The sequence below is a fragment of the Etheostoma cragini genome, chromosome 2 (assembly GCF_013103735.1).
Source record: "Etheostoma cragini isolate CJK2018 chromosome 2, CSU_Ecrag_1.0, whole genome shotgun sequence".
NCBI classification, from domain to species: Eukaryota; Metazoa; Chordata; class Actinopteri; order Perciformes; family Percidae; genus Etheostoma; species Etheostoma cragini.
Window position 1 is genome coordinate 27,498,334 of NC_048408.1, and position 23,305 is coordinate 27,521,638.

Consider the following 23,305-nt stretch of genomic DNA (forward strand, 5'->3'; position numbering starts at 1 on the left):
TTTGGAAAAAGGCTGCAATGAAACAAAGAGTGAAAAATTTAAAGGGGTCTGAATACTTTCCGTACCCACTGTATTTACACATTTATTGAGTTGGTCAAGACTCAAAAGACTGTATCCTGGGAAACCAAAGGTAAATAGCAAATAAAGAGAGAGCCAGAGGAGTGCAAAAAAATTAACCATTATAGCATCTTAATTTTCAGAATAACTCATTTTACATCTAACATTTAGATTTTAAACTGAATATTACCATTTATCCTGTCAGTTTTGTTTGAATCCAGCAAGAAATTGCAACTGCTCAGAGACAGACTGGGGATAAAAAATTGGAAAATTGTCCGAAATGGAATGAGATATTTTCACATCTAACTCAGTGAATCAAAGGTTTACTTGGATAAACCAGAGTTGGTGATTGTCGGAACAGGGGCAAGATTGACCACGACTGTGTATGAGATTTTTATTTTTGTTTCTGTTAGTGCTGTCAAATGATTCAAATATTTAATCGCATTTAATTACAATTAAATCGCGCATTTTTATCAAAAGTAAACTTTCCATTCAGAATCTTAACGGCATCCATTTCTGCGTCTCACGCTCGCTGTCCACTCAAAACGAATCATTACTAGTCTTTGGCCGGCTCGCAAGTTTGAGGTCTAGCTAGATCCGGTGGGTGTTGTAGTTTTTCTAACATTACTAGTTGTTGCAACAGTATGAGTGAAAACTACAAAGTTTGCCAGAATAAAAAATGTGACACTGTTAAAATGGGTTTGCGTTAACGCCGTTAATAACAAGTTTAACTGACAGTACTAGTTTCTGGGGAATAAGACCGGGGTGTATTTTATGCCGAGCTGACAAGGCTATTAAGTTTGGTGAAAGAGAGAAACTTGAGTTTTTATTGTTTATTAGACCAAAACGGTCCAGCAGCCCAATCTGCCATTAATCCCGTTTATTTTTACAAAAGAGGTGTCAAAAGCTTACACGGTTACATTCATTGGATTTCCGTCACACTTGACCACTGTCCTGTGACACTCACTGCTTTGGCATTTTCATACGACAACATGAGAAGGAAGTGAGTGGAAAGTGATTAACTGAGATGGAAAAAGAGGAAAGGCCGAAAGAGAGACAGATTATGTTTGATTACTCATGTCAGATCCAATCAGATTCATACGGATGAGCTCATACAGATATTGACGGCAGTGAAATTCCAATTTGAATATATTATAGTTTAAAGTGTGTGATGTGTGTGTGTGTGTGTGTGTGTGTGTGTGTGTGAGATGTGCGTGCCTGTGTGTGCGTATGTGCTGAACTCTTTCTGTGAAGAGCTTCTAGGTAACTAATGTGTGTAATTACTTTGTCTTTGTTGGAATGCTTTACTTTGTTCTCAGGTACACACAAAAACACAACCTAAAAACACAAATACCTCGCGAGCAACTAATTGAAAAACTCTGTATCTAATTAAAATGTCAGAAGAGTCTTTAGGAGTTGTGTTGAGCACAACACCCCCACTGTCCCACTTCAACACACAGGTAGCACACAGTAACTTCCATTGCTGCTGTAATTAGTGCCCTTCCTAATTTTACTAGCGAGTGCTATCTCCAGAGACAATCAGCTCTTTTTATGTTAGCGGGGGGGGGGGCAATAAACATAAAATGTCTGTATACTTGTAGAGGATATGTGTACACAGAGGAAAGCCTTAATACTATCATTAGTGTAGCATGGAGACTGTTCCATTATCTTTATTTTCAGTGTTTCTCTTGATTCAATGAAAAAGCTGACTAAATTGACAAGTGTTCTTCTTCAAAACCGTTTATTTCTTTTTTTTAATAAATAATTATTTATGAAAATAGACCAGGCGGGTAGCCGTTTGCGGAGCAGAGGGCCGCTTCGTGCACGCTTCTGGGACACGCTTTGAAAATTGACTTGTATGGCCGCGCTTCCCCGCCGGGGTCGCGTCGAGCCCGGAATGCAGCGCAGACGCACCCAGTAAAAAACAAGGTGAGAGTCAGCCAATCATGACATTTGGAACATTTGTACTGAAGCTAGAAATTGTGAGAGATTCAAGCCGCTAAAAACATAAAGAAAAACAAATTAGTAGTCAGATATATTACTACTCCGATAATGTGATTTTCCATTACAGCTCCTAAATGTGCACAGCAGTTTGTCAGCAACCATTTGGCGTTGACATCATCTCTGCAAAACATAAAAGCTCTCAAGGTTGAACTTCAGATAATATTTCCATGCTCTTCCCCCACTTCTTCTCTCCCTCTTTCTCCATTCTGCTTTCTGTTCATCTATTCATATACTCGCTCTACTAATCATCTTTTCCCTCTTCTCATGCATCTCCTCCTGCCTCCTTGACTCCATGGCCTTTCTGCTAATTAGCTCCTTTGCCATCTACCATTTACAAATGAGAGAACCAGCACTTAGCCATTGACACTCGCACAACAATAATCATCTCCAGCTGACTGTGCCCAACCTCTGCTTTTCTATGAATTGAAGTGTACTTGCACGCAGAATCGAAGGAGTGACTGCTGTGTGCAAGGGCTGCACAATCTATGCTTTTTTATAAGCATCTATATTATGCGCATTTTCAGGTTCCTAATTACGGGTCCAAACCCAAGGATGCAGGAATCGCATTAGCAGCAAAGCGCTAATCGGTTTTCCTAGGATTTTTCCTTTTTCTCCTCCTCCATTATTCTTCTTCTCTGCATAAAACTCACCCTCCAGCCTAAACCGTACATGGGGGCAGTGTGCCATTTTCAGGACTGGACCAAAACTCGGACCTCAGATGCAAAAAATTAACCACATCCGCCACTAGGTGGCGCTATAGCAGGAAAAATGTGTTTGGCCCTCTGACTCCCAAACTGTACATCCGGCATTTGAAAAAAGTATTTTGAGGTTGAGGTTTAGAATAGGTGTACATGGTTTCATTTTCCAAAAAACACCATATTTTGGTGTGCTGCATGTTGCTGCAGATCGTCTTTTCCCCCTGTGTTCAGGTCTCTGTTTTAGCTACAGAGTGAGATATCTCACAGTAGCTAGGTCAGATCACATCAGCTAGATAACTCTTTCTCCAACTTTGGTCAGAACAAGGCAGGACTTGTGGGATACCTGCAGCACAGGGACATGGAAGTAGTTCTTTTGGAGATTATGGTGAACTAGTGTGTGTTGTAGCAGTGTTTTGCCATTGAGAACGAGCTAGCATGCTAGCATGTGCTACGGTCTCGGCCAGTGACCGTTGAAAGCTGTGCAGATTTTGAACAGCTCACCTGGAGACTGAAGGCAGAGGTCCTTCAGAAACTGTATCTCACTCAAAACAGCATGGATAGTTTTTGTATGCGGGTGGAAGCACCAGAGACACAAAAACACCCCAGATTCCAGAAAAGGTTTCATAATATTGGCACTTTAATGTCTTCTCGATAATATTCACAACGTTTCACGGGATTGCTCCGTTTCCACCGGAAATTCGGCCAAATGTCCTACTTTACGGCCAGATGTCCATTTCCTTCTGCTGTCTTTATGTTGGAATTTAAACTCCGATGCATTTCTGAGGACTATGGTTAACTGCTCCTCTGATCTCTGTAGGGTAGATCCAGACAGCTAGCTAGACTATCTGAGTTTTCTGTTGCACGACTCAAAACACCTTTTGAACATACAGGACACATTCCACCAAAACAAGTTCCTTCCCGAGTCTTTTATCAGCAGCACCGCTCAGACAATTGTGATTGGTTTAAAGAAATGCCAATAAACCAGAGCACACTTCTCTCCCATCTTGGAAAGCTGCGTGGACTACTGACCCAACACATCATGAAAGGCTGCCACATTCTAAGACACACCAAGATTTAAAAAAGAAAAAGGCACTTTAAAATGAAAGTGTCATTCTTTTTGAGTGCCTTTTATGTTCAATTCAGTGTTCAATTTATTGACTAAAAGAAAGTTGGAAATGATTTCCTTTAATTTGTTTCAAATACAACAAGCAGTTTGTTGAAATTTAGCAGAATACAGAAAGCAACAGAAATGCAGAACTGAGTACACTTTAATATCAGTATGTTTTTATCACAAGGAATATCATTATCAGCAATTTTTAGGAATATTGTATTTTTTCCTTGTATTGTGCAGCCCTACTGTGGACATATTCACAGATGCACAGGGATGTAGAAACTGCAGCACAACACAAGCACAAACACAGACAGAAATCTGAATGCAGGGACGGTGCGTAGAAACCCCCCCCCCCCCACACACACACACACACACACACACACACACACACACACACACACACACACAGCTCTTAGCCTGCATTTCCCACTTCTCCATAATGCGGACAGACCTTTGGCCCCGAGGGCAGATTATTGTGTTAAATAGCATCACTGTCAGAGTGCAGTCTGCGCTCCACGTTGACTGCTCCAGCACAGCCACACGGTGCTGGTGTGCAGCAGTAAAATAAATGCCCTCACACTCCCGCCAGCCTCAGCGCTCGAGGCTATGTTCCACATGCTATCCTTGATACAACCTCCTGTTCTTCTAATTATGTCATGCGTGAATGGCTAAAGAAACAAGCTTGGAGTGGTTTGGATTGAAAAGTAACACAGAGAAAGCAGAAAACTGGCTACAGGGAGAGAGGCCTTACAACGGATTACCCTTTAATGTGATCGTTACAGCCACTTCTTAAGGTTGGTGGTCGTGATCACATTCTAAGGTGTCCTTTTTACATTTTTAGCTTTTTTGTGTGTTTCTACGATACATGTTTTATGTGCTGTAAGTGCGGCAAGACTCTTAATGACATGATATTTAATAAAATTAAAATACTTACTCTGCATTGGTTATTTACATTGAAAAGCTTTGGAACGACCCAACCAATTCAGTTTAGTTAAGGATTTCTAGTTAATAGCAGAGGGAGATTGTTGCAGGTGGGAACGAGTTGGTCTGACTTTTTCCTTGCATATTCTTTTCCCGGGATGTTGTAGATTGCCTAACAAGAGCTGGGGTCTGGCCGAGGTTTCTTCCTTAAAGGGAGTTTTTCCTCATCACTGTGCACGGTGGCACTGTCACACCATGCTCGCCCTCGAGGGAATTACTAGAATTGTTAAATTATAGAGTATGGTCTAGACCTACTCTGTCTGTAAAGTGTCTTGAGATAACTGTTATGATATCATACTATAAATTGAGTTGAATTGAATTGAAATGGTTAAAATGTCTGTTTGAATTGGTGTAAAAAACAAAAGAATGGATAGAATGAGGATGTGTTGGAGGGCAACCACAATGGGAATAAGAAGAAGAGGGCAGAGATGGCCTGAAGCAACACGAAAGCCACACAGTTGACAGGAAGAGAGAGAGATTGAAACGACGACAAAAAGAGATCGCTTGTAGAGCATGCGTCCATACATAGAAGTTTACTCCTTGATGCAGTGCCCGCTGGTTCAACTCCAGCCCTTTGCTACGTGTCATTCCCCCTCTCTCTACCCTTTCATGTCTTCAGCTGTCCTATCAAAATAAAGGCCTAAAATGCCCAAAGAATAATCATAAATAACAGAGTGGTTTACCTGGCATTCAGAGACCTGTTCATAATGCTGAAGTAACCCAGATTTAGGTAATCTCGAGTAACCCAGTTTATTACGGTTGGCTACTATTTATTCCCCTGTCAGTAAAAAAAAAGTAATTCATTTCTGACACCAGTACTGAGAACACTGTTCAGTATGTACGATGTCCAGCACTGATTTAGCCTCCTTTAAAAATCTGCTCACAATCCATCCATATGCACTTTGCTTAAAGTTTTAGTGCATCACTTTTTCATCGTAATACATGTCTGTTACATTCAAGCCATTGCCAAATGAGTCTGATACATAGCTAATTAAGACTATCAGCTCAGAAACTTCCCAATAACTACACACTGTAGCTTTCAGACATCCTAATTTGCCATATACTTGAGTAAATAAAGATTCAAGATTTAAGGTTCAACACTATATCTCGGTGCAAGTTGCTAGGGACTTTATTCAGTGTGCTCATGATAAAAAAAGAGGGCACATTGCTCGTCCAAGATATGGCTCAGTTTTGCAATAATGTTCTGCTGTTTATGTTCTGATCGTTCTTACTTTCTAGCTCCATTTTTGAAAAACCAAAGTAGGGAAGGGGCCTTGGCTCCCTCCACTTTACGTTGCTGGCCCAATAACCCTGCAAGATACAGTTCCAAAGCTGTGTAGTTGAGATCAAAAGAAAGGTTGATTTCAAAGTTGGTTGTGGTACAAGCAGATGTGCAGGAACTAGGGGGTTGGAAGGAAGGACGAGGCCATCGGCCCCCGCACATTAGGCCCCTGGCCCTATTTGGAGTTGTGGCTGGTGTGATCCGATTGCAATATGGTCGCTAGTTTTATCAGTTTCATTGTAAACCCAGTTTTCACAAGGCCGTCTTTCCAATGTATTATTATGTGGTTAATATTTAAGATGTAAAGTGTATTCTTTAGGTGTGTCTGTGTGGAGCCAGATTGAGTCATATGCTAAAGACTCTCGACTGATTCAGCAAAACTGAAAAGAGTGTGATATGGCGGAATCCCCCGGGGTCAACGGAGTAGTCCTGGTAGTGCAACTGGATATAGACTAGTGATCAGGTAACAGTCGGAGGGATATTTCCAACCATGCTGGACATAGTCTAAATTCTTTTCAGTTTCAGGCAGCTGTGAGCTGTGCCTATAACCCGTTATTGTGGTTGCATCTCCTTATTCTTCAAGGTTATTAAGTCTGATACAAAGTACTTCTAACCCCTTTCACTGTACTACGACCTTTGCTGGATAACAGCCAACAACCAGGCTGCTTCATCATGCTGCAAAATGAATTAGTGTATGAGATATTAACCGTGATACCGCTAGAGACTGAAAGTGAGAGTGTGCATGCATGGGTGTTTTAGCAAAAGAAAGAAAGAGACAGAGCGCACTATCATGACATTAACAGTGAGAGAGGTGGAGGCCAGAACGCACAATCATAGAGAACAATGGGAGTTAAAGGGAGAGGGGAAGCGTCCCTACAGATAGCAAGATGAGAGGAAGATGAAATATTTACATGACAGAACTAGACAGATTTATCTAACTCTGAAAAATAGATGAGTTCTCCAAGGAGCTTTCAGGGTCTGTCCATCCACACAAGAACAGACCAGGAGTCTCATTTAATTAGTCTATATCCTTGACTTCCAGGATTCTTCCGGTGCCGCAGGAAATTTCAACGAATGCGTGTATTTTTCTTCCAGTCTTTTTGTGTTGGAATTTTTAATTTGGTGGATTAAGGAGGACTATTTTAGACTCTTCCTCAGATCTCTGCAAAGTAAACTGAGACAGTTAGCTAGACTATCTGTTCAAACTCTCGCACGAATATTTTGCAGTTTAGCACCGCCCGTGACGATTCTGATTGGTTTAAAGAAATGCCATTAAACCATAGCACGTGTTCTACCCATCCATGAATGATATGTTGAGTACAAAGACCCTCCTTTTAGCGAGCTTTGGAGGAGGGTCTGGCAAAGCGAGACTACATTTAATAAACTGAGCAGGGTTTCAGTAGGCCTACTTACTAATTAACTTATCTCAAAACACCAAAACATTAGACTCAACAAGAATTATGAAGCCACATGAATTACAAGGAGTTACAAGATGGACAACCCTTCAATACATTTGCTATATATGGTTATTAAACATCAATAATGCACACCCCATTTCATATGTGAAATAAATGCATTTGTAGGTAATTTTCATGTAAGAAAACAACATCTTTAATTTCATCGGACAAATTTGTTTTATAGTGTTTTCTGCTGATTTTAAGATTCAAAGAAGAGAGAAAGAATAACGTGCTTGTATGAAATTACATCTGTATTAGACAGCACTCTTCACCAAGGTCATCACAACATCAAATAAGGGAATACTTTTCTGGAAGAATGGTGGTCATCAGGTCGGCACAGCAGTTGACCATGAACTGCAACGTCCCTGTTTTGGGTCTACCTCGGGCCATCTATTGCATGTCATTCCCCATCTCTTTCTTCGCATTTCCTGTCTTGCTTTCCTGTCAGCTGGCATAAACATTAAAAGTTAAATATATAAAAAACAGGTGTTAACTGGGCAACTCACACCACACCAATCTAGACTGCTTGAGCGCTATAGGTAAGAGGAAAGACATTATTATTTGGGGGTGAACTGTCCCTTTAACATACGTACCTTGATTTAGTGACTTATCCACAGGAAAGAATGAATTCAACAAATCACTACCCAGGTTGTAAAAAACCAATAAATTTCTCTTGCACAGCCATGAAGAATGTCTGAGTAGGGATTGTATTGATCAGTAGCGTTTGTAATTTATGTTAACTCATTCTGATCCGGAGCCAAAAACTGCAACAAATGCATCAAACTATTTTTATATAGCCACAGCTACGTATGCACAGTTTTAAAGAAAATGATAATCTTAATGTACTCAGTGAAACTTTTCCCACAGTTAGATTAAATTACTCAAATAGTTTTTTCAAGAAGGCTCCAAAATAAGTCAGAATTCAGACTTTAAACTCGAAACTCAAAACTTTTTTTTCAGACTAGGCCCTGTGTGGTGTTAATTTGCTCGAATATCTAACACTATAGCAGTGCTGTGGTATTTAGTCTTGATGAACAATAAACATTATTTGACAGCTTTTTAGTCACACCCTACACTTTTATAGTCAACCAACTAGACCGCCTCTGTTTCTCTGCTGCCTCCATCTCTCTCTCCTCCGTGTGTCCTCTGTTTGAATATCTTTTTTTTAAATATCTTTTCCTTGTCCGTCCACATTCAAAACAAGCCATTAGCCCAGAGATAGAGCGTAATTACCAGTAGAGAAAGTGCCTAAATTGACATTCCCACCGCCACTCAGCTTGGAAAGGCCCTCCTAAGAGGCTTACAGCATGACAAACCTGCTGCTTTAATAGGTAATTACTTGAGCCCTCACTGCTGCCTTCACTTCCTCTATACTTTCATGTATTTGTTGTCAACACACTCGTTCCCCCCTCCCCCAGCTTCTTAACACTTCCCTTTTTTTCATCCCCGCTTTCATAATGCAGTGCCCTATGTGCTTCTATTTCGTCTCTGGCTAATTAACATTGAACTAACACATTGTTCAACTCTTTGTGGTGTCTTTGATTGCAGCCCTGCTGTGAACTGGTGAGTCGTCGCTGTCCTCAAATGAATAATTACAATTACACAGAGCCACCGCATTATTGTGGAAGTAGAAATCTGCTCTCCTAACAAATACACACACAAACATCACATATCTTGACTTTGGATTTCCATCTACCTTTTCATGGAGTTGACAACAGTAAGCTTTGACATCGGAAATTAAATATTGCAAACGTTGGTACTGAAAAATAAAACCCACACATTAAAATGCTTGTTTTGTTTGTGATATTTTTTTGCTTTCTTATGATTTTCAATGACAATCTCCTTGTGATTTTTGACATGGTTCTATTCCACTGAAGATAGTCATAGATAGATAGATACATAGATAGATATTTATTGATCCCAAAAAAATGGGAAATTATGGTTGGTTATGGTCATAATGTCATCATGAATGTAAAAATATGAGGAAATTGTCCGAATGTGCTTTAATGCTACATCATATGCACAAAGGAAGATTTTCAGTCGAAGTCCATTGTGTTTCTCAGCAAACATTTTTTATTATATTGTGACGGTGTTTCTTTGGTAATATAATCACATATATTCACCAAGCTTAATTTATGATGTGATGGGTAATCTAGTTTTTCTTTGGTATATAAAATGTAAGAAGCGATGGCTGAAATACAAGTCTTTCTTTGTCCCTTTTGGCTGCTCCTGGCAGCAGTACCGTAACTGCACAAATAGAAATCAAAATCCCAACGGCGGCCGGCTTCTACGCAGTAAGACTCTTGTAACTTACAATACAAAGCAATTATCTAAATGACATTTTTTAAGGCCTCTGTTTATTTTGAAGTAGAAGCTTTAAAAGCCAATTTCTTGTTATTTTCATGCCAAAACTTACTGGCACTGTTCTAGCTGCTTTGACAAGCTATTCCACTACTTTTTTGTGTCTTTTGTCACTTGTTTTTTTCAATTCCACCTCCACCGTCCCATGACAATGGACTTCAAACACACACACAAAAACACACAGACACACACACACACACACACACACACACACACACACCTATTTCCCATCACCTGCATTGCTTTCTCTTTTCTCTACCTCAGAGATTTCTTCTCCAACAAGCTGCTTCACTATATATATATATATATATATATATATATATAAGAACACACAGTCTCACATGCATGTGCACACTTACACAGACACACACAAATAGTGTCTCTTCTGTGCCTACACTCGCTTTTCTCTTCCTAACACGGTTATTCCCAGAGTGCTCCTCTCCTAAGAGGATGCACATCCGTGAAACACACACAGACACAACCAAGTAAAAACTCTCTCTGTTGATGGATTGACTACCCACATTTTATGTCCTCGTCTTCCCCTCCCCGCTTGTTCCTTCTCCAGCTTCTCTTCACAAATGAGGACTTACAACCAACTGGCCTACTCAGACTCTTTTCTCAATAATGCTATATCTGTGTTTTATAACATCAAAGCAGTTCCACAACCCCCGAGAAAGCTGCTTTCCATCATCATCAGGAATCACTACAGCATGTTAGCCACTTGTCTGCATACTCTCCTCATCGTCTCGCTCTGCTGAGGGCAGAAATGGCAAAGGAGTAGGGTATTTTATAGGGTATTTTATGAGGGAGCTCGTTCCTGGCAGCAACTGAGCTTCCAGGCGTGTCCACATGAATCTCAAAATGTGACTTTAAGCAGCTGTTTCAGCAGCCTTGGATTTTTATCCCAACATTGCATGTGCTTGGTTAATTGTCTAGTTTAAATGATCAGTGTTTTGTGTATTTTGCATTTAGTTTTATTGGTAGATGTGTTTCATGTTTTAACAGTTATTATGGTTTTGGCATGTTTTTGATAAAAAAGAAAGCAGTGTTATAACAAAAGCTACTGTTGCAGTATCCAAGAGGGCTATTCGGAGCGGTGCTAGATAAAACAAGGCGGTCGAGCGATCTAGAGAATGAACAGAGAGAGGGAACGGTGTTACTAACGTTAGATAAAATAAATCATTCCCTGAGCACGGAGCACCAGGTCATGTATAACTCTCTGTGCTGTGACACTAGTAAAACGTTTATCCATCGACACCTTCCCCACGTTTCTTGTTGTCATAAAAACGACAGGTCTCACTACTCCGCTTGTCATTGGGCATCTGTCTAAAAAGCGCTTGACATAGGGCAGGTTGTTTTTCCAGAACTTTTTCAACTTCAAAAAGACACTTTGAGGTGTAGAAAAAAACACCTTTCCTGTGCCGTTTCGAAAAGCTCTCAGAAAAAATGTGAATTGATCTGGATATCCTGATTTTTTCAGTAAAGGAATGTAAAAAATAGCACTCAGGACTTTTATGCCAAGCGGCAACATGGCCTGAAGGGCACTCTATAGTGCAATTGCTGCAGTGTAGTGCTCTGTGTAGTAGGTAGAGAGGGATTTCAGGCACAGCCAAGGATCTGCAAAAGTCCATGAAAATGCAGGGGCTTGGAAGAGGCTGTGAGTCTGAAGGGGAGGCAGGGCAGGTGTCGTCGTCAATTACATTAAGTTAAAAGGAAATAAATGAACCCCAACTGGTGCGATTAGAGCGCTCTTCTGCACTTTTCACTAATCTACACTACATCAGTGTGACATGTGGAACACCCAGGATCTCCAACGCTGTGTTTTAGCTTGGTACTGTGACTTGCTAGCTGAACCTTGAACAGTGTATGTAAAAAAGGCTAAAAGCTGTGTATATCCAAAGAAAACCTCACTTTTTTATAAGGAATACCCAACTGCAACAGCAACAATCACAGACCGAGCTTTCTTGAATAAGATAAGAGCTCTTTTGTATAAAAGAAAAACTTACATTTTTCTTTTAATTGGGCACACGTGTTATCTGTGATGTAAAGTTAAAAGTAGTACTTTGTTTAAAAAAATATGTTTGATTCCGTCCAGTTAGCACAGAGCTGTTTCTGACTCATTCAGCCCTTGATGTATTAGTCTGGTACCAAGCACTGTTTGTGCAGTGATCCAACATCAGTGCTAATCAGTATATTGAGAGAAATATTACATTGCAATACATTAGTACACCCTGTGGGCTCATTTCAGTTTTAATACAGTGGAAGTCTTCCCCCCCTTTGTGTATCTTTTCTAACATTTATTCTCCATTTTTTAATTGATGGTCATTAGTTTATGTTTGCTATGGGAAAGAGTCAGTTGCTCACTCTGGGATTAATTAAGTCTTTCTCATCTCATGTAGCGGCAGCACCTTCAGCCTCTACGTTGTCAGGTGATACCAAGCGGAAATGAAAATCTTAAATGAAAAACTCATGCCTCTTGACCAGCAGCACATCCCTGGCGCCACTTGTCAACCAAGCAACCATTACTTCAGCAGTGTACACCAGTTCATGGAGCAGTAAGTATCTGGCTTCATGAAGGCACTGACATATGACATAACATGCATATTGAGGTTATCAGAAATAAACACACCTCAGGAATACATGGCGGGTGATAGAAGTTATCCGACAGTGACCCATACCTGCTGCATTGCCTGTTTAAGTACAGATTCTATACTAACCCAGAGGGGAACCCTCTGGGCCTTCAAGGTGTTAAGTGAAAGTCTAAGAAAAAAATAATTAAATCAATTTTGTACTACTTTATGTATATATTTTTTGTTTTTTATTCACTGAAATTATAGTATTATTGACTAGATTTTTGTTAACTTGGACTAATTTCTTTTTTGGCGAACTGTGGTTTGATGTAACCGTTGGGGAAATGGACCAATTACAATCTCTCTTCTGTTGGTATCTGGGTGAATCAGGGACTCCTCCTGGCGAGGCAGGGTCTTCAGGAGGTGAATTGAATGCCTGTGTAATGCAAGTGAATGGGGGCATGCATTTGATATTGACAGAGTTGAGCGTTGGATGATTTCCCGACATTTTCCAGGTATTTGCGAATACCAACCGTATCTGTAATACCGTACCATTCAGCAATGTGACCAAAGGCAAGGAGTATTGATTGACAGTTAGAGCAGTAGGCTACATGATTGCATTCAGCGAGGGAGACTCTATGGCTGCACTATTCAAAACTTGATTCTCGAGATCGCCTTCTCAGCGAAAACTTGAAAACATCCAGAAAGGCAACAATTACCAACCTTGCCAGGATTATGGTAAACTAGCAAGAGCTATGTGAGGCGTTTTCAAGCCAGAAGCTAACGTTACAGTCCCTATCCGTGGCTAGCGGGCAGCACTCGCACCAATCCTGCGTCAGTTCTCTTGGAAAAGGACATAGATTTGTTTCAGCGTGTTTATCTGCTGACACTTGAGATCTAATGGCTAAGCTCTCCCCTGGCACTTTTACAGTGAAGCCATGCAAATATCTCTAAGATGTACATTGTGTTAAAGGTGCAGTAGGGGAAACCGGTCTTGGTTGTCACACTGCTCATTACAGCTAAACTAGAGGGCACTGTGGCTATGTAGTTGATATTAAACAGTTGTCCTGTCATCCTGTTTATTTAGGTGAGGAGATATTTTGTAATTCTTATGTTTCAGGATGATGTTTCATGGTAGTGTTGTTTTTGCAGTAAAAGCTTGTAGGTTATCAGTCGTTCAAAACTTAAAAGTGTATTACAAAGTTTAAGGTAATAACGGATTTGAGCCAACTTCAAGCTAGCAAGCAAAAGCAGTGTGGTAGCTAGCTTACAATGTCCGTCAAGAGGTCGGTTGGGGATGGTTGTCTCACCGCTCTGGGGTTTGATTGTCACAAACTCTAGGTTTATCTCACTGTTTATCTAACTCATATTCATGATAAATTGCCATGAAATAAAGTCTTTAATAAAGGCCCTACCATCAACTGATGCACGCAGAGAATAGGTAGCTAGGTGACCGTGAGGAGATATTTGCTGAAATTGACAAAAAGGCAATTGGATTAACATCATTTACTTTACCTTTAAGACTCAGGGCTTCTGTCTAAATCGGCAGTGATTATGTTGTCTGCTAGCTTGTGAGTATACGTGCGTGTATATTTGTGTGTGCAAGCCACTATGACCAAGGCTGAAACCCAAACCAATCAAACTCTTATCTGTATTATAACCCTCTTAAATCCCTCTTATTCCACAGGATTACGAGGACATGTGTCAAAAGACCGGGATGGCAAATGACAACAGCGTCTGCCTCGTATTGTAGAAATCCTGCTCTGCTCAGCCGAGACTCAAATGGCTATCGCTCTCCCCGCACTCAGCCCGACAACAAGCCATTAGCTTAGCGCTGATTTAAGAGAGGATGCCAGACAGGCGATAATCATCTGTGGAGGGGCCAACAGGAAATTGGCATTATGGGATTTTTTGCGCTCAAGGGTTCATTAATGACACAGGTCACGTTTATGTGTGCACCGGACACAATTGGATTCATTTGGTCAACATGTTTGGCAGTTAACACATTGCAAGAAGTTATATTGAGATTTTATTTATGCATTCAGTAATTCTAGATGTGCTTCTGCCTATTTCTCACACAACCTGCAGTTTCACCTGCAGGTTACACTGTACAAATCACAGTATATAGGGCCCTGAAAGAATAATATAGGAAAAGTTCTCTCTCAGGGCCTAAACGTTCACATTTAATCAAAAGCAATACATCCACATGTCCAACAGTCAACACGGGTGCACACGATATGACTATTACTGACCTCGGAAGAGAAAGAAATCCCTGTGATGGCAATGAAAAGGCCAAAATTTAAGGAATAAAATCCATGTTATTTCCACCTTGAAAAACACATGGATGTTCTTACCTCAGAGACCCAGTGAGATAAGAACATCATGGCACTTTTAATACTTGTATGAATAACAACTTCTAATATATTTTTTATATTATATAAAATACAAAATAGAATTTTCTGTTCTTTAGCTTCTGTCTTCATCTTTAAAAGCACAGTGGGATATCTTGGAAGGACCACACGTAAAAATGATTCAGCACTTTGCATTTGCATTTCACATGCTTAGAAGATGCGTATACCCTTTCATGACTGACTCCATGATTAACATGGCTAAGAGCTGTGTAATTCACTTATCGACAATTGTATATGCATCTGTTAGGCCATTAAATTTTGTCATAGACTTCATATTACACAGTCAATTTACTTTTAATTGGGGGTTTCACATATGGTGGATTTTAAAGAGGTATTACAGTTTTGATGTTGCAAGTGACACTGAGCTACTACGGTTGACAGCCATATGATAATTTAATCTGGTGGAAACAACAAAATCAGTTGTATTGGCAACACGTTAACGGATGACTATAATGATTATAATGTGTTTTTGTATTAGATTTTGTCTTTTTGAAGAATGTTGACAGTCTGGAATGTGCAATCAACTGCAGAGAGAAGATCACTGAAACAGCTGTACGCAGGGAGAAGATCACTGAAACAGCTGTACATATGTTAAGTGCTACCATATTAGCTACATTAATGAAAAAAACACCAAAAATGTTGAGGTACCAAGAGACCTATTTATAGTATAGATGATGATAAAGTCTCTTATTTAATAGCTTAGCATTAATTTAAGTGCAGCTCTGAGCCGTTGGGTACACAAAGGGAAGTCCTCCACGTCTGCATTTTCAGGACAGCCAATAGGAATGCTCTCTCTCTCTTTCTCTCTGAAAGTACCTGTGATTGGCTAAAGTCTCTCATCACAGCCTAGATTTTCTTAAGCCTGAAAGCAAAGCCAAGTTTAGGTGCAGAAGTCTAGTTTTCTCTCCGAACACTTAAATTACAATATGCTGAAAGGTTGTTTTGACATTTTTTGCACAACAACACCCAAAAATAATGGGTCTACCATAGTTTTAAGTTAACAAAATGATTTATTTAAAGAGATGAGTTTGCACCTCTTATCTACTATAATTTCTACAACAGTGGACTTTATCGTCATTGTGTGTATTGTTCTACTCACCCGGTACAATGAGCAGTTTGAATTGAGCAGAGCTGCCATTCTCTATAATAATGGTGTGGTAAAGCATATCTCTTCTTTATAGACAAAAACATTGTGGACAGTCAGTTCTTTTTTAGAGAGATATACTACCGCCTGTCCTGCCTTTTTAATGAAGGACGACGTTATCATTCTTTGACATGATGATATCCAAAATAATTCAGAAGAAGAATATTAAGAAGTAGCTACTGAATATTTCAACCATGATATAAAACAAACTTATGAAGACCTATGACTAACACAAAAAGACAGCAGTGGGAAACATGAGATGTGAGACGCATTGACAATATTTCAGTGTCCCACTGAGACTGCTAATTAAAAAATCTCAAGCTTTGTGTTCCCATGGTTTACTGATGGCGATATGAGTGCAATCTATTGCACCATTCTCTTTCTGAAATTTCACTGCACTTAATGTGTAAATTGAATTCCTTATTGACTTTTACAGTCAACATAACAGAAGAGCCATCCTTTACAGACAAAATGGGCAAATGGCCTCTATCTCCGTAAAAACTTCTTGTATGTTTGGGTCGTTCCAAAATACCTGAACAACGAAGTAGTTTATGTACACATGCAGCCAATTCTCACTTTGCTGCTTAAAGTCGAGACAGAAAACTTTGCTGTCAAAGGCTGGCTCCTCAATTATTTACAGAGACTGAAAATCAAACATACCAACGAAAAATATTCTTTTAAATTAACATATTTTCTATCAAAATATCCTTGGTAGAGAAAGCAAAGGAGTCATATACAATAATGTGCAATGGCGCTTTTCTGCATAATGGGACACGGAAGTCGACTACATCAACTATTTCATGTTATATGTAAATGATATTAACAACAGTAAGCAACTGCCATTGTTAATGCATTTTATATGTCCATAAACTCCATCCACCCCATTACTACCCTCATAGTCAAATAAATAATGTGTTTTAGATTTTTGATTTCAGATTGTAATCGAGTATAAATGAGTAGGAGCTTCATCTGTATGCACACTGCATGCCTCTTTATGCTAATTCCTTACACTGAGGATATATCCTATAACCCCAACTACTCTGGCATTTCATTTCCATTCGTTTGCGCTGTGTCCAGCAACAAAGTGATGGAAATGAAGAAACATTATTGGCTCTTTGTACGCTCTGTCTCAATCCCTCATATTTCCCTTGGCATTGTATCTGTCTGCGTTCATCTGTCTGTGTGAACCATGGTCTGAACAGTCAACCATGCTATTGAAATGGTAAGCAATGTAGGACAAACTGGGCAATTGGGAGCTTCTCATTATGGTATTTATCTTTTACTGAGATTAAAGACTGTGCAGTCAGCCAGCAGACTGTGATGATTGTTTGTGATCATACTATTTGGGTGACTTTTTTGTAGTTTGTCTTGGTTTCTCTTCCAAACTAAGATGCTAACTTGGCTAAGTGGCTAACTTAGAGGCTTGTTTAAAGCTTATTTGATCTGTGATCACATTTCTATGGTCTGACTGATTTTGGAGGGTAAGATCCAGGTTCCATATTTTCTCTTGTACATATTTGTAACGACATGTGTGCAAGCCTTTCTCAGATTTATTAATTTATTATCCTGTAAAGCACTTTGAACCACATTTGAATGACATGCTGAAACTGAACAAAAAGACTAAAAATACTGACAATAACAAGAGATAGATAGATGGACTTTATTTATCCCAAATTTTGAAATTACACGCAGCAAGTAGCAAGTTACCAAAGACATACACACATACTCACTCACACACAAACACACAAAAATGCCAAAAATATATTAGAAATAATAAATAAGATATAAAATAAGATGATATAAAATAAGAGCAAAGATAAAAAATGCCAGAACTACTGAAAAATATAAGTAGATGAATGAATAAGAATGCACATGTGTACACAAGTGTAGAAAACATTTTACAAGCTACATACAAATACATACAGTATATATAACAAAACTAAAAAATTATAATATTCAATATGAAGTGGCCAGTGTGCAAGTAGCACAATAGTACAAATTTGTAATGTTGAGGTAATGAGATGTTATCTCACACACAACTGTGAATTGTTTTTTTTCTTCTTTGCGTGACTTCAAATTCAGATTACAATTTTACTTTTACAGGTGTACATTTAACATGAAAGTTCAGATTTTTTTGTTCTGTAAGTTCTCACATCGTATTCTACAAGCTCTCACCTTCATACTGTTCATTCCTTTCTTGCATAAAGCCGGGCTGTTGGTCTTCCAGTTCAGCCTGTCGTCCTTCCCAGGTATTTGTTCTCCTCAACCATATCCACATCTCCACCCAGAATGCAAAGGGGCTGTTCAATGGGCCTGTTGGACTGTTCATCTGGAATATTTCAATTAGTTTACATTGTTTCCAGTGATAAATGCACTGTAATAACTGTGCAGTGAGACAGTTATTGCTGCAAACAAAAGACCGACAGTGTGAACAAAGATCATAATGCAAAGCAGAGCAGCGTGTTACGCTGCAGTGCATTATTCTGTAATTATTTCATAACCAAAGTCATCAATCAAATCGATGACAAGAGCTATTTATATCACAAACAATATTTCAAAATGCAGTCTCACAGTACCTTTTGACTGTGGAAGCCATGTGCTTCACACACACGCAGAAGTCTTTTTGTAATTTCCTGTAGGCCTGAGTCAAGCTTTTTAAAACACATCAACAGTTCTAGGAACACACACACACACACACACAGACAGATCTTAGTAATTACATCAATTTTCAGGAGAAATGGCTTGATTGAATAAAGTCAGATAAATCACAGAGTCCTACATTTTATATTGCCACACATTAACAAAAACACCAAAGCAAGCTTGGAATGTATGAGTCACAGTCAATGATCATCAGTATCTTGAGACTTAATTAGAAAACATAAACAGGTAGCAGGTGAAATTTTGTTTCTATAAAAAATAATTCAAATAGTCATTAAATCTTGTTTCATGGTAATCGATAGTATTGTCAAAATAGATTTAATGTTTAATGAGATTTAATGTCATTTACAAGCTTTTATTGGTAATTTTCAAGACAGATGTTCAGATTCCTGTGGACAAACTGTCTCATATTAAGAAAACTATTATTGTCGGGTCATTTTGGGGGGGGGGGGGGCTTTTTTCTGTTCAGCTGTGAAACCACCAAGAGTACATCTTTCTGTGGTAATATTCAAGGAAGAGACTTTTTAAAACCCTGTGAACATAGTGTCTAAAACACACTAAAAAAACCCAACTCATTAAAATAGTCTTACTGTTATTTTTTTTATCTATGAAACTTCAGCTGTGAAACCACCAAAAGAGAGCATGAGAATCGTCCCTGCAAGAGAAGAAACGGAGCAGGTCCCATCAGCCCCTTAGACAGCAATAACAGTAATACCCAGAGAATGGAGATGACCAAGTCATTTTACCGGAATCCCTTTCTCTCAGCAGCTCGCCTTATACATTCCTGACTACTGGCAGGCGTAATAAAACAAAGCACACAGCTCTAGGAGCTAATTATGCCAGGGCCGTTAATCTGTCTGGCTGCCTGTTTGTGTTGGATTGTCTTGTTTGTTTGGGCTTGCGCTGTCTGCCCTTTGGCTTTGGCATTGATCGGAGTCGTGAAAGGGGAAAAAAAGAAAACATTTGAGGATATTATAAGGTCTACTGAGAGAGCGAGAGATCATACAGTGGCCAAAATAATAGCTTGTCCATTGCTTGTTGCTCATTACATTCCTGTAGGGGTACAAAACAATCCAAAACCCATCCTGAAAATGCAAGAACAAAAACCCTAACCCTCAATATATTAAAATGACAAAGATGATCGCCATCAACATATATATTAAAATGACTAAGATGATCGCCATCATCATAATTGCATTTTTCCACTACTAACTTGTAATTAATGACATTGATATTGGCCTCAACTGTACTTTGTGGTTAGGGAGAATGGGCAAACTAACATGGTAAACATGGTAAACAATATATCTGCATGTTTCCATTGTCTTTGTGAGCATGTTATGAACCCATTCGTATTCCCAACTTGTCAAATACTGACGGTTGGTCAGTGTCTCTCAGTGCCAGATACAAAGTAAGATGACATAGTATTAAGAGTGCCAATGGGAGCGAGGAGTACAAAAGACCCAAATTGTGCCGCGGGCCACTGAAACATACATTTTGTAACCACACCCACAATCTTTTTGCAAAAATTTGCAGTGGGAATGTCTTTACTCTTAGTTACTGAAAAGGACAATATTACAGAGCCGTTTTCCACCATTAGACACAAACACAGCAAAAGAAGGCCGGACTGATTAATCACAGTTTTAGAGATTCTGGTGCGGCCTTTAAAGCACCAACTTGTAGTTACATTTTTGAGCAGCCAGTAAACCACGTTGTAGCCTTTGGCTTAGCGACGGCGGCTTAACGAAAAAGTGCCAATTAAACTTTACGGCCCAGGCTCATAAGAGTTTCAAGTGCCATAGCCATGAAATTCAAACTATTATATAAACTGCTGCAGTCAAATAAAGGTCACCCAAACTAGCAGGGATTCCTCATTCCTCATTCCTCATCCAGGTCATCAAAGGCTAAATAATGCATGCTATTCTGTCATATAAGATAATAAATTACAATCACCTCGTGTCCAAAGTGCAAATCAGTCTCTGATCATATTGAATGTGACTAGCATGTTAGCAGTCTGACTGTGGCAACAAAAGTCATCCAAAGGAACATCTTCCCAACTTTGCATAGAAAGTAGAAGAAGAAGTAAAGAAAAAACACACATGAACGTGCAAACTTCGTAGAGAATGCAATACATCATTTACCATATCACCCGATACATTTTGTTTGAATTCAAGTGGGGCTTGAATCAAACAAGAGGGCAAAAACTTGATCTCAAGGAGACTAATCTAACATGTCTTTGTTTACTCTCTCCTGCTCTCCCTCCCCACCATCCAAGACTACTGCCAAGGAAATCCAATTAGGAACGTTTCAACATGGCTGACAAACGGCTCGTATACCAGCTGCACTCCTTATTTTGTTGGATTGAGCTCCTACATGGACGGATGGATGGAGTGAAGAATGAAGCAAGAAGCAATTACCAGTTTTTCCGCATATACACGCCTACTCACATATGATCACACAAACACTTTTGTGACCATACATGTATAAAAATCACACATTTAAACAGATATGTGCACTTAATTAGGCATATATAGAGACTCACACAGAGTTGGCTGACAAGCCACACTCACAACAACGGACATAAAAACGCTGAAACACACTCACCCTTCAAGTATACCTTGCAATCAGTGGTGGCTGCTGCTATTGTCTGCCATTGTGTGTAGTTTGCTAGCTAGCTAGTTCACCCCCACAAGACTAGCCTAGCCTACTGTATGAATGAATGAATGAACAATCTAACAAAATTACATTAACCTCGAGGGAGGAATTGTGGGACTTAGGTTCAAATGAAACAAGGAATGTGGTGTATAATTGTAGGAAATGTATGATGAAAATTGGCTAGCAAGTTTAGCAAGCAAATACCAAGAAACAGGTTGCGTCAGTTTGTCTTTCTACTTTTTATAGGACAAAATTGCTGTCAATCAAAAGGAGAAGCAGCCTTTTGACAGACCCTGCATTCATCACGCAGACGCCCGGCGTCCAGGCCAGCCCTTCTCCTATTGTACAGATTTTACCGTTAAGAAAATCGCCACTGCTTGCAATAGCCATTACCAAGAGCTGTAGTTTAGACACACAAACACATATACACACACACACACTGCCCATGTGTCTCTGACAATACCCTGATTGGTTTCAATGAAATGATGCGTTCTTCACATCTATGTGTGTCTTATTGATTTACAGAGTGAGGAGAGGGAGACACTGTCAAGACCTTCTATAAAACGACTCTTTTTCTTTGCAGAGGAATCGATATGCTCTTCATACAGAGACCATGCTCTTGAATACAGATACAACGACCTCACTGGACAACTCATTAAGATCCGAGCTCTGAGACATCGGTTAGGGACCGTTCGGTATTTATGGAATGGACCACCGGAGGAAAATGGGGGAGGGTCATGTCTTTTTATTCTTTGTTGAGAGGATCGTCACCCAACATTTTTTAGTAGGAGGGGGGTGGGGTCATCCAACTTTTGTATTTAGGAAAAGAGCAATTTTTAAAGCTGTTTGTTCGGTGCATATTTTTCCATGTTGTTTCGGCTCGGTTCGGGGGAGCACTGCCAGCGGGGACAGAAACTGGTTATTGCATAAAAATGGCCGATTTACACATTCCACAAACCATAAATACGGCATTTTTCATCAGATTGCCTCAAGCCATTATGATATCCTTCCCAATAGGCATTTACACATATAAATTAATTGTGACTTATTTTTGTTTGAAAGCACACAAACACACACACACACACACACACACACACACCCACACAGTCATGGGGAAGATCATCTCTCAATGCAAATTAGACCAGCTATTAAGATAACTGAAATAACACCATGCCAATCTCCATGTATGGTGAAAGTTATGTGATGATATGGGGGTATTTTAATATCAAAGGTCAAGGGAACTTTATCAGGATGCATAGTATCCTGATCCATGACATAAAAATCTGCCTGCCTCTATGGGAATTTAACATGCGTATACGTATGCCCCCTGCATTTTAAGGAAGAACGTTTATTTATTTACGATACATTATTCATTCCCAAAGAAAATTGGTGGCCTTAAAAGGTTGGATTTTTCTGAATCTTTTGAATCAAAGCATTGAGATAAATTTCCCAAAAATGTTTTTTATTCCTCTTTTTAATCAACTTTAGTATGGGTGTGTAAACATTCTCAAACCACTGTACATTTGATGTCATCTTACTAAGTGATTGCGTGTTTGGTGTAGATTCCACTTTGATTAAACGGCTAAGTGGAGGGGCCTCGTTCACCTGTATGGAGCTGGCTGGTGAATGTGACGGTGCTGGATACACCGGGACCCTTTTTGTAGATCTACTGATCGCCGTGGATTACTTTTATTTTTTGTGTCACTGGATTACGTCAAAATACGGATCAATTCTTATGGTGTCTTGACGTTTTATGGTGTGATAGAGCTTTGTTTCTGCGTTTTGCGAGGCATCTCAACAGACTGTAGGTCAAACACTGATTGTTCAATGTTACATTTTGGATGAATTTAAGTGCAGAGCCACCATATGTAATGTTTTTTCAAGACAGCCGTGCCACGAAAAGATTTCATAACGGTGTA

The 23,305-nt window shown here is 39.5% G+C and overlaps 1 long non-coding RNA gene across 1 annotated transcript in view; it reads left to right on the forward strand.

The window, feature by feature from the left end:
• LOC117952644 overlaps positions 1-23,305 on the forward strand; it is a 148,599-nt gene that overhangs the window by 49,903 nt on the left and 75,391 nt on the right. The window contains exon 2 of the long non-coding RNA XR_004658461.1: positions 21,403-21,409. This is a non-coding gene — a long non-coding RNA (uncharacterized LOC117952644). The remainder of the gene's footprint in view (positions 1-21,402; positions 21,410-23,305) is intronic.